Below are 12,784 nucleotides of genomic sequence, written 5' to 3' on the forward strand. Positions count from 1 at the left end.
TATATAATCTGATCTTATGCCACCTTGTTCTAATGATTTAATTTCATTTTTTAACGATGCAGTCACCTCTCCCCCTCTGCCTACCAGCTTGTCCTTTCGATACAATGTGTATCCTTGGATGTTAAGCTTCCAACTAGGATCTTCTTTCAGCCACAACTCAGCGATGTGCAACACATCATTCCTGCCAATCTTTATCTGCACTACAAGATCTAACTTATTCCATATACTGCGAGCATTCAATATAACAACTTCAGTTCATTAACATTTTCAATTTTGCCCACATGTTACACTTCAGTTCATTAACATTTTCAATTTTGCCCACATGTTACACTTCAACTCACCCCACAGATTGCCATTTTGCCCTATCATCTGCCTGTCCATCTACACTGTCTCACTAAATACTGCATCAACTTGTGTACCAACTGCTCCATCCTCATCCCTATCACTCCAGTTCCCAAATCCCTGCCAACCAAGTTAAAATCCTCCCCAACAAATCTAGCAAACCTGCTCACAAATACATTGGTTCTCCTCGGGTTCAGGTGTAATCCATGTTTTTTGTACAGGTCATACCTTCCCCAGAAGAGATCCCAATGATCCTGAAATCCAAAATCCTACACCTCTGCACCACTTATTCATGTGTACTTTCATCTTCTTCCTGCCCTGAGTAGCACGTGGCACTAGGAGTAATCTAGAGATTGCTACCTTGGAGGTTCTGCTCTTCCCTAACTAGTACATGTACATGAATATTAACTTGCACATATGACAATAAACTTGACTTTGCCTTTGATCAAGAACACATATTCCCAGATACGTAGGGAAAGTGGAAAAGGAGGTGAAGGAGCATGATTTTAAATAATAGAACAAAGGCAGCTGAGAGAAAAGATTTTATCTTCGAAAATCATGGATTAGAAAGGACGTGGGTAGCAAGAGACTGAAAACATTTGTGAGAAACACAATCTGTATTTGAAGAGTGAAAACCAAATAAGCATCTGTAGCCTGGTGTCTGAAGTTATAGACTGTGTCGGAGTCTGTTTTCTAGATGAGTGTGTCGAACCAAGAAATAAGATGGTTTAGAAGTTGTGCTGTGTAAATAAAATGGGTTAATTGATTGTCCGGTACTTAAGGGACCTTCCGGGAACAACTGGGAATTCACAATAAAATTGACAGCAATCAAGTAATGGCTAATATTTCGAGGAACCATGCATAGTTTACAGGTAATATACACTTTGTTAGGGAAAAAGCTCAAGGGGTTCAGCTGTGTATGTCAAGAGGAGGTAAAGTAGTGTTAGATCAAAGGAAAAGACTTAAAAAGTTGCTACAGAAAAAAAATTGATGCTATAGGGAAAAAACAGAAAAATATGTATTAAAGTTGCTATAGAAAGAAAAAAAAAATTGAAAACCGCCCAAGGAATGAGACAGCATCAGAATTAATCAAAATAGGGCAAAGCTTCAACTGGGATGTGAAAAGGAAAATATTTTTTAAGCTGGGTCCTTACAGATTGAGACAGAAGACATATTGGGAACAAGAAAACAATGGAGAAATCATACAAATATTTTGTTAACACCGATAAGCAACCTGCTGGAGGAACTCAATGGGTTGAGCGGCATCTGAGCATAGAAAGGAATTGTCAATGTTTCAATCAAATTTCTGTATCAGGACTGAGAGTGGAGAGGCATTCCAGCCAGCATAAAGAGGAGATAGGAGGTGCAGGAATTAGACAGAGGCCAGTAGATGATAACTGGACCAAGGAGGGGTAAAGGGTGACAAGCAGAAAAAGAAAGGTAGGAAGAGGAAGAAAGAAGCAGAGGCAGGTGGATACATGTGAACCAGATAAGGGAAAATGAAAGACAGATAGAGCCAGGTGGGGTGGGGTGGGGATGAAGATGGAAATGCGAGGTGGGTGATAAGTGGACACAAAGTCTACCAATGTTCCTAGCTGCTAAGTAAGAAAAGTGATGATGGGGGCCAACAAGGTAGAAGTCAAGAGAAGATACAATCAGATAGGTAAGGAATGCCAGTAGCTGCAATGTGTGGTTCATGGGTGGATGAAACTAGGAAGAAGTGAGGGACAAAAATAAGTAATGAGGGCTAGAAGCATTGGGAAATGGCAATATCTTGGTGAAGATGTTTTAACAAGAATGTTGGTTGATGCAAACTGGCGGGATCTTTGGGAACACACACACAATGCTGGAGGAACTCAGCAAGTCAGGCAGCGTCGATGGAAGTGAATAAACGGTGAACATTTTGGGCCAAGATCCTTCTTCAGGACTGGAAAGGAAGAAAAAAAAGTGGGGAGAGGGGAAGGAGGATAACTAGAAGGTGATAGGTGAAACCAGTAGGGTAGGAAAGGTAGAAAGCTGGAGAGGAAGGCATCTGATAGGAAAGGGGAGTGGAGCATAGGATAGAGGGAGGGAGAAGAGGCTCAATGAAGAGGTGATAAGCAGGTGAGAAGAGGTAAGAGGCCAAAGTGGGAAATGGAAGAAGAGGGGAGAGGGAAGGAAATTTGTTTTTACTAGTAGGGGAAATCGATATTCATGCCATCAGATCACAAGCTAACCAGACAAGACACAAGGTGCTGCTCCTCCACCTTGATGGTGGTCTCATCATGGCACAAGAGGAGGCCATGGACGAACATGTTAGAATGGGAAATGGAATTAAAATGCTTGGCCAACAGAAAATTCCAATTTCAGCAGATGAAGCAGAAGGGCTCAACAAAGCAATCCTCCAATTTACGAATGGTCTCACCAGTGTGGAGAAGGCCACACTGGGAGCACTGGATACAATAGATGACCCCAGCAGATAGGCAGCTGATGTGTTGCCTCACCTGGAAGGACTGTTTGGGAACCCAAATGGAGATGAGTGAGGGGGTGAATGGGCAGATGTGGCAGTTTGGCCACTTGCAGATGTGGTGGAGATGAAGAACTGAGAAAAAAGGATAGCATTTTTACAGGAGACCAGGTTGGAAGAGGTATAGTCTAGATAACTGTGAGAATCATTGGGTTTATAAAAGATGTCTGTAAACAGTTTGTCACCAGAGATGGAAACAGAGAGGGAGGGTCAGGAATGAATCAAGTGAATTTAAGGGAGGAAGTTCAAGGCAAAGTGGATGACATTGACAAGGTCAGCATGGATGCATGAAGCAGCATCAATGCAGCCAATAATGTAGCTGAGGAGAGTTACCAGGGAAGGCTGGGAACATAGACTGTTTTACATAGCCAATGCAGAGGCAGGCAGAGCTTTACCCATGCAGGTGCCTAAGGCTACCTCTCAAGTCTGGGGAAGTGGGAAGAGCCAAAGGGAAAATTGTTGAGAATGAGGACCAGTTCTGCCAGATGGAGGAGGGTGGTTGATGAGGGGAACTGGCTGGTTCTTTTATTGAGAAAGAAACAGAGAGCTTTAAGGCCTTCTTCATGGTGGATAGAAGTGTATAGGGACTGTACACCCATGTGAAAATAAGGCGGTTAGGGCAAGGTTTGTAACTTACTGAGGAAATTGAGAGCATGAGAAGGGTTGTAGGTGTCAGTGGGAGGGGTTGAACCAAAGGGGATAGAATGGACTCAAGGTATGAGTACATGAGTTCAGTGGGGCAGGAGCAGGCAGAAAAAATAGGCCTCCCCTGACAGTCAGATTTGTTGGAGGAAAAACACCTTATATTCATTTAGGTAGTTGGAGGAGCAAGACCTTATATTCCATTTGGGTAGCCTCCAACCTGATGGCATGAACATCGATTTTTCCTTCCAGTAAAAAACTTCCCCTCCCCCTCCCTCTTCTTCTATTCTCCACTCTGGCCATTTACCTCTTCTCACCAGCCTATCACCACCTCCTGGATCTCCTCCTCCTTCCCTTTCTCTTATGGTCCATTCCTCTTCTATCAGATTCCTTCCTCTCCAACCCCTTTACCTTTCCCACCATCTACCTTCACCTATCACCTTCTAGTTATCTTCCTTCCCCTGCCCCCACCTTTTCACTTTGGCATCTTCCCTCTTCCTTTCAAGTGCTGAATGAAGATCTCACCATAATGTTGATTGTTTATTCATTTCCATAGATGCTGTCTGACCTGCTGATTTCCTCCAGCATTTTGCTTAGATGCAAAAAGAAGCCAAGGCTGTTGACCTGAAACATCAACTATTCCTTTTTTTCTGCAGATGATGCCTGACCCATTGAGTTCTGTCAGCTGCTTGCTTTGTGTTCAGTATCCTGATGAATCTTCTTTGCACCCTCTCCAGTGCAGCCATGTCTAGGATCTTCATTCCTTAGAGCATAGACCTTTGCACCCCAATGAGCTCCACACACCCATGTGACCAATTAACTTACTAACCCATGCATCTTTGGAATGTAAGAGGAAACTGGAGCACCTAGGAGAAGCCCACAATCATCATGGTGAGAACTCCTTACGGACAGCAGAGTAATTGAAATTGGGTTACTGGAACTGTAATAACATTACGCTAATGCTTTGCAATCAAATCACCCCAATATCCCCTCATCAGTTGGGAAGAGCTGGAGAGATCACAGAAAACTATAGACCAGTGCTGAGGAAAATTCCTGATTCCGATGTTAAATAAAGTGGTAGCAAGGCATTTGGAAAATAACAGGTTGGTGAATGTGAATGATGATCAGAATTAAACAGTTAATATGGTGTCACACAAGTTATGGTTGAAAAGATCATTATACAAAATTAAACCATACAGTATTGAGGGTAAGAAATCAGTGTTGGTTCATATTTGGTAAATGAAAACAGGAATATAGTTTGAATGAATCAAGCTTGGGAGCCATATAGCCTCCACACCCTATTTAAAATTAAGAGTCAGATCCTTCAGTCCATGCCATTTCTTATGTTCCTACTGTAGTAAATATACCCCAAACTACATAATCAAGGAACATTATACCCCAACTCAACTACTTATTATAGTTTTGTTTGTATAAAAGGGGAAGGTTTAAATCATATGAAATCATGTGTAGCCAGCTCCATTCAGGGCCCCAAACAGTCCTTCCAGGCAAGACAACAGTTCACCTGTGAATCTGCTGGGGTTGTCTATTGTATCCAGTGCTCCTGTTGCAGTTACTTTTACACTGCGGAGACCTATCGCAATTGTGTCCAGTGCTCCCATTGCAGCCTCCTTTACACTGGTGAGACCCATCATAAATTAGGGGACCTCTTTGTTTAGCATTTCCATTCCATCCACTACAAGTGGGCCAAACATTTTAATTCTAATTCCCATTTCCATTCTGATGTGTTGGTCCATGGCCTCCTCTTGTGCCAAAATGAAGCAAACCTCATGGTGGGGGAGAAACACTTGATATTCTGTCTGGCTAACCGCCAACCTGATGGTATGATTATTGATGTTTCCTGTCAGTAAACAATTCCCCCCTCCCCTGCTTCCTGTATTCCACACTCTGACCTTTTACCTCTTCTCACCTGCTATTACTTCGCTCTGGGGTCCCTCCTCCTTCCCATTCTCCTATTATCCATTCTTCTCTATTAACAGATGCCTTCTTCTCCAAACCTTGATCTTTCCCAGCTAGCCTTCTTTCCCTCCCCCCCACCTTTTTATTCTGACATCTTCCCCTTCTTTTTCAGTCCTGAGGATAGGACTCGGCCTGAAATTTTGCTTGTTTATTCATTTCCATAGATGCTGCCTGACCTGCTGAATTCCTCCAGCATTTTGAGTGTGTTGATCGTGTAGGCTAATCAGGATGTAAAATTATAAAATTACACTTTAAATCTTTGGTTGCTGCTGATTCCCTGAAAGCAGGCAGCAGGGTATAGTTGGCAACTCTGGTAGTTGGCTCAAGCAGTGGAAACTAAAAACTGTGCTATAACATGACAAACCCCAGCGAAGCACCTGCCAGTAGGCAAGTAGCATCAATTCAAGTGGTCCTCTAGCCTGCCCCTAACAATCAAGGTGGTACCATCATGTTGCTACCTCATTATCCAAAATAAATGGAAGTGAGGCAAACACTTCTTCAAGACATTACTCCCATAAAGAAAGTTCATCAACATTTAATTTAAATTTAGACCTTGGATTAACATTATAAAAGATTTATATATGTGTACATGATTAAAATGTTTGATATTATAATTTTATATTTAAATTTAATTTTAATGAAGTTAGGCTTCAATCCAAGTTTATGGAGTTGATAGATATTTAGTAGGTGGCTATGAATTCATTTTGTTTATTATTTACTATAATTTCTTTTAATAATGTTAAATTCAGTATCAAATTAAACCTGCATCTCTAATTAAAACTAATGATATGTAAAATATCAAAAGCAGCTTTTACCTACATGGATTCCCCACCGGAATGCTTGGATTCAAACCAATGGCATTACAGCACATCTGTTTGCACTGATTGAAAAAGGTGTTGGAAAGGGGAAATTTTAATCATAAGTTCAATGAAGTTAACTGTAACCAAAAGAAAATGAAGATACTGGTTGTGTGACCACATGGGTACTTGTGACAGAAAATAATGAACTAAATCTTGCTAGCCTGGGGCTGCTGGCCATCTGTGGTCTTGCTATGTCTATACTTCAGTGTTAGCTCTATGGTCGGCTTATATTGATGCTTCAAGCTTCTTGATCACCAGTGCTATTCATCCCTCTCTCTCTTCTCTACAGCATAAAACTAATTTTTCCAAGTTCTGTCAAGACAATCTTTGATCTGGAACATCTCTTTCCACCAATGTTGTCTGTAGAGTGTTTACATAGTTTCTGTATTATTTTCAAAGTTACATAATCTGCTGTATCATGATTTTCTAGAAACAAAATATTTTATAAAAATGGTTTGGTTCAATTTCTTGTTTTTATTTATTGAAGTGTCAAGTTTCTTTTCTTCGTTGACCATGAAGTTCTCCCACTAGATCAGCCTTTCTCAACCTTTTTGCCCTGGAGGAACCCTTGAAATAACTTTCAGGTCTCAGAGAACCCCTGTGTAAAAACCATTATATCTACAGCTCAAAGTATGTTAGTGTGATTGGTAAATTGTAGATATATTAATCCAAAAATAATTGTCAATGCTCTCTTGAGTAAAGAATGAATTTTTAGCCAACCTTTCTTGAAAAAAATAGTTAAGCTTAGCTTATGTTCTTGAAATTAATCTTTATCTTTCCCTTTCATAAATATTAAAAACTAATAAGGCAAACATAATAAATTTCTGTTAAATAGCTGGCTTAAGCCAAAATGGGATTTAATTGTTCTAAAGGTAAGTTCAGTAGATTTAATTTTCTACTACAAAAGCAGAGTTTAGTCGCTCCCATAAGTCAGATGGTGACATGCAAGGGGAAGTTGAGGGAGGTAGTAGGGCAGGGAGAGGCTGACATCACAGCCTAAGTAGGGCAAGTCTATTCAGTGCTCCAAAAATGCACTTCACGTTCCTCATTGGTTTCCTATCCTCCTCCCTGTGCACTTACCGATTATCAATGGCCTCCCTTACCTTGTGTCAAAAGCTGAGAATGGCTTCAAGCAAGTAAACACGGTCCTACTGCGCATTGGCATACTGTGCTGAAAGACCTCTAACGAGATTGCTAATGAGGCTGCACATGCAGGGTCACGGCCCACCACTGCAAGCACTTGCATTGCGTGTTGCACCAAGTTAAAAAAAAAATGTATTTTTTAAATCAGAAGCTTTTGCGGAACCCCTAGAGACCTCTCACAGAACCCCGCTTCAAAAACACTGGTCTAGATTGAATAGAAACGTAGAAACATAGAAAACCTACAGCACAATACAGGCCCTTCGGCCCACAAAGTTGTGCCAAACATGTCGTTACCTTAGAAATTACTTGTCTTACACTATAGCCCTCTATTTTACAAAGCTCCAGGTACCTATCCAAAAGTCTCTTAAAAGACCCTAACGTATCCACCTCCACCACTGTTGCCAGCAGCCCATTCCACGCACTCACCACTCTCTGAGTAAAAATTTACCCCTACATCTCCGCTGTACCTACACTCCAGCACCTTAAATCTGTGTCTTCTTGTGGCAACCGTTTCAGCCTTGGGAAAAAGCTTCTGACTATCCACATGATCAATGCTTCTCATCATCTTATACACCTCTATCATGTCACTTCTCACCCTCTTCACTCCCAGGAAAAAAGGCAGAGTTCACTCAACCTTTTTTCATAAGGCATGCTCCCCAATCCAGGCAACATCCTTGTAAATCTCCTTTGCACCTTTGCTATGGTTTCCACATCCTTCCTGCAGTGAGGCAACTAGAACTGAGCACAGTACTCCAAGTGGGGTCTGACCAAGGTCCTATATAGCTGCAACATTACCTCTCGGCTCATAAATTCAATTCCATGATTAATGAAGGGCAATACACTATGTGCCTTCTTAACCACAGAGTCAACATGCGCAGCTGCTCTGAAAGTCCTATGGACTCAGACCCCAAGATCCCTCTGATCCTCCACACTGCCAAGAGTCTTACCATTAATACTATATTCTGGCATCATATTTGACCTACCAAAATGAACCACTTTTCACTTATCTAGTTTGAACTCCATCTGCCACGTCTTAGCCCAGTTTTACATCCTATCAATGTTGCGCTGTAACCTCTGACAGCCCTCCACACTGTCCACAACACCTCCAGCCTTTGCATCATTAACAAACTTACTAACCCATCCCTCCACTTCCTCATCCAGGTCATTTATAAAAATCACGAAGAGTAAGGGTCCCAGAACAGATCCCTGAGGCACACCACTGGTGACTGACCTCCATGCAGAATATGACCCGTCTACAACCACTCTTTGCCTTCTGTGGGCAAGCCAGTTCTGGATTCACGAAGTAATGTCCCCTTGGATCCCGTTGCTCCTTACTTTCTCAATAAGTCTTGCGTGGAGTACCTCATCAAGTGCCTTGCTGAAATCCATATACACTACAACTACAGCTCTACATTCAGCAATGTGTTTAGTCACATCCTCAAAAATTCAATCAGGCTCGTATGGCACAACCTGCTCTTGACAAAGCCAAGCTGACTATTCCTAATCATACTATGCCTCTCCAAATGTTTATAAATCTGTCCTCTCAGGAACTTCTCCGTCAACTTACCAACCACTGAGGTAAGACTCACTGGTCTATAATTTCCTGGGCTACCTCTACTCCCTTTCTTGAATAAAGGAACAACATCCACAACCCTCCAATCCTCCGGTGCCTCTCCTGTCCCCATTGATGATTCAAAGATCATCGCCGGAGGCTCACCAATCTCCTCCCTCGCCTCCCACAGTAGCCTGGGGTATATCTCATCCGATCCCGGAGACTTATCCAACTTGATGCTTTCCAAAAGCTCCAGCACATCCTCTTTCTTAATATCTACATGATCAAGCTTTTCAGTCTGCTGCAAGTCATTACTACAATCACTAAGATCCTTTTCCATAGTGATACTGATGCACCTGATTCCAGCATCTGCAGTCTCTTATATTTCTTACGGCTTAAATTATTCGGGTGTCTTTCAGAAAAGGAAGGACAGGGGAATGACAGATTTGATTGAGAAGAATACTGCACTTTGGCAAAGAAAAGATATTGTGAACGATCAAAGACAGAATTTATCTGTTCAGGGAGAATAAAATAATAGAGACATGATTATATTGCCAGTAAAGGAAATTCAAAAGGTAAGTTAGAAAAAAGATATTTAAAGCAGCAAAGAGAAACAATGAAAAGGCAAATGAGAAATATGAAAGAGGCTGTAAAAACACTGTGCTGGCATGTGAACAGGAAAGATGCTGTAAGAATAAGGGTGGGGTTGAGCTGAGAGGGAAAACCTCTCTCATGGAGACAGAAGCACCAAATGAGTACTTCATATTGTTCCTCACTAAGGATGATGTTGCTACTGGAGTCCTGGCAAAGGAGATATGGTTGGGTTAAGGGATTAAATAAAACAAAAACAGTTCAAAGCAAAACACAAAATGCTGGAAGAACTCAGCAGGTCAGGCAGCACTTGTAGAAACGAATAAACAATAAATATTCCAAGCTGACACTCTTCTTCAGGACTGGAAAGGAAGGAGGAGGATGTCAGAATCAAAAATGTGGTGGGGGGTGAGGAGGATCACTGGAAGGTGATAGGTGAAGCCAGAGAGGTGGGAAATGTAAAGGGTTGGTGAGTAAGGAATCTGATAGGAGAGGAGAGTGGGCCATAGGGGAAAGGGAAGGAGGTGGGTACCCAGGTGGAGGTGGTAGGCTGGTGAGAAGGAGTAAGAGGTCGGAGTGGGGAATAGAAGAAGAGGGGAGGGGAGAGAGTTTTTCACTTGAAGGAGAAATCGATATTGATGCCATCAGGTTGGAGGGCAGTCAGATGGAATATGAGGTGTTGCTTGTCCAGTCAGTGGGTAGCCTCATCTTGGCAAAAGGCCAATGGACTGACATGTTGGAATAGGAATGGGAAGCTACCGGCAAGTTTGGCTTCTGGTGGATGGAGTGGAAGTGCTCACTAAGGTGGTCCTCCATCTTACGACGGGTCTCACCAATGTAGAGGAGGTAGCATCGGGAGCACCGGACACAATAGACGATCCCAGCAGATTCGTAGATGAAGTGTTGCCTCACCTGGAAAGACTGTTTGGGGTCCTGAATGGAGATGAGTGAGGAGGTGGGAGGGACAAATGAACAAGTGAATCATGGAGAGGTGGGGGGTGTAGTAGGATCCCCTTGGAGATGGCAAAAGTTGTGGAGTATGATATGTTGGATATAGCAGCTTATGGGGTGGTAGATAAGGACAAGAGGAACTCTATCACTTTAAAGGCAGTAGGAAGATGAACTGAGTGTGGTTGTTCAAGGGAAGTTTTAGAAGAGCCAACTGGATCTTAAATAGATAAATCACGTAGTCCTGATAGGATGCATCCTACAGGAAGTAACAGAGGAAATTGCAGACCCATCCAAACATAAGACCATAGACATAGGGGCATTAGGCCACTCAGCCCATCAATTCTGTTGCACATTCATGACTGATTTATTATCACTCTCAAACTCCATTCTCCTGCCTTCTCCCTGTAACCTTTGATGTACCTACTAATCAAGAATCTATTAACCTCTGCTTTAAATAATACCCAGTGATTTGGCCTCCACAGCTACCTGTAGCAATGAATTCCACAGAATTGCAATCCTTGAGCTATAGAAATTCCTCTTCCCCTCTGTTCTGAATGGACATTGCTCTATCCGAAGGATGTGTGATCTGGTCCTAGACTGATCCACTAGAAAAAACATCCTCTCCACATCCACTCTATCTCAGCCTTTTAATATTTGTTAGGTTTTAAATGGGATTACATTTCATTCTTCTAGAGTGCAGTGAGTATAGGCCTAGAGCCAACAAATGTTCCACATACTGTACATTAATCCTTTAATTCCCAGAATTATTCACATGAACCTCCTCTAAACCCTCTCCATTGTCAGTATGTATTTTCTAAGATAAGGGGCCCAAAATTGCTCACAGTTCCGTGAGGAATAGGGAAGGGAGGAGAGGGATGTACTGTGTCCTTCCTCAGCCACCCTTGCTCCACGCTCCCTCCCAGACCCAAACTCCATGCTTCCTTGCATCACCAGTTAAAAAAAGTCTTTTACTAATATAAGATTAATATAATATCTAATACTGGAGACAGTAGAAAATTGTTTTTTTATCAGTGCCTAAGTTCTTTTCTGAATTGTGCACATGGACTGTGGACAGGAATGAGGAGGACGTTCTTTAGCCAGAGTGTGGTGAATTTGTGGAACTCATTGCCACAGATTGCTGTGAAGGTATCATGACCTGGCCTCCTGAATGTTTTAGAGGTGTGAGAGAAATTTATGAAAATGATCCCAGAGATGCAGGAATTTATTTTTCTGGTAGACTGGAGACACTGCAGTTATTTTTGTTGGAATGGAGCAGTTACAAGGAGACCAGGGGGAAGGTATTTCAAATTGCAAACTGGGAAAGGGAGAAACTGTTCCAACTGGTTGGGGAGATCATAGAATGAAGAGGGGGGAATTAAAAGTGACAGGAGAGAAATGTTTTTCTTTGAAATCAGGCAAGTAGGTCCAGCGGGTGGTCATCCTGGTCAGCATTAAAGAGATGAGCTGAAGAACCTGGTTCCATGTTGTATTACTGTGACTCTAGAATTGTCTAGAAAATACTATGAAGATTGCTTGTGGAGGCAGCTACAACTCTTGCTTTCTTTTTAGATAATCTTATTCTTTTAATTTAAAAAACTCGTGTTTTAATAAACTGAGATACCTGAGCAAATAATTTGTTGAATCATGTTGTTTGAAGTATAAATGCTGACCAAGGCAGCACTAATAATCACCAACAGTTCAAATAGGATCTTTCACAGGGCTAATGAGACATGCCTTTAATACTTCAATTACACAAAGGCTCCAATTAAAAGAAAAAAAAATTCCCACCGCTAACAATAAATGTAGAAATCACCAGGAGCAATTAACAGCATTGCTAAGTGATCCAAGTAGGATTTTAAACTGTTCTTTAAAATGCCATTAACTGCAAGCATTCCTTCAAAAGAATTAAGATATTAGTAACCAACTACTGAAGAGAAAAGAAATATTCCAACTCTTTCATTATACTTCACATGATACACTGAGCAACACACACACACAAATGTTGGAGGAACTCAATACGTCAGGCAGCACCTATGGATGGAAATAAACAGTTGATATTTCAAATAGCAACCCTTGAAGAAGATTTAAGCTTTTTCATCTCAAAGGGGCTTTGCAGTGAAGCAACAAAGCATAAGCACAAGTGATTCTACAGATGCTGAAAACCTTGAGCAAGGCAAAGAAAATGTTGAAGAAACTCAGCAAAGTTTCAACCTGAAACAT

Source organism: Hypanus sabinus, chromosome 3 (assembly GCF_030144855.1).
Source record: "Hypanus sabinus isolate sHypSab1 chromosome 3, sHypSab1.hap1, whole genome shotgun sequence".
NCBI lineage: Eukaryota > Metazoa > Chordata > Chondrichthyes > Myliobatiformes > Dasyatidae > Hypanus > Hypanus sabinus.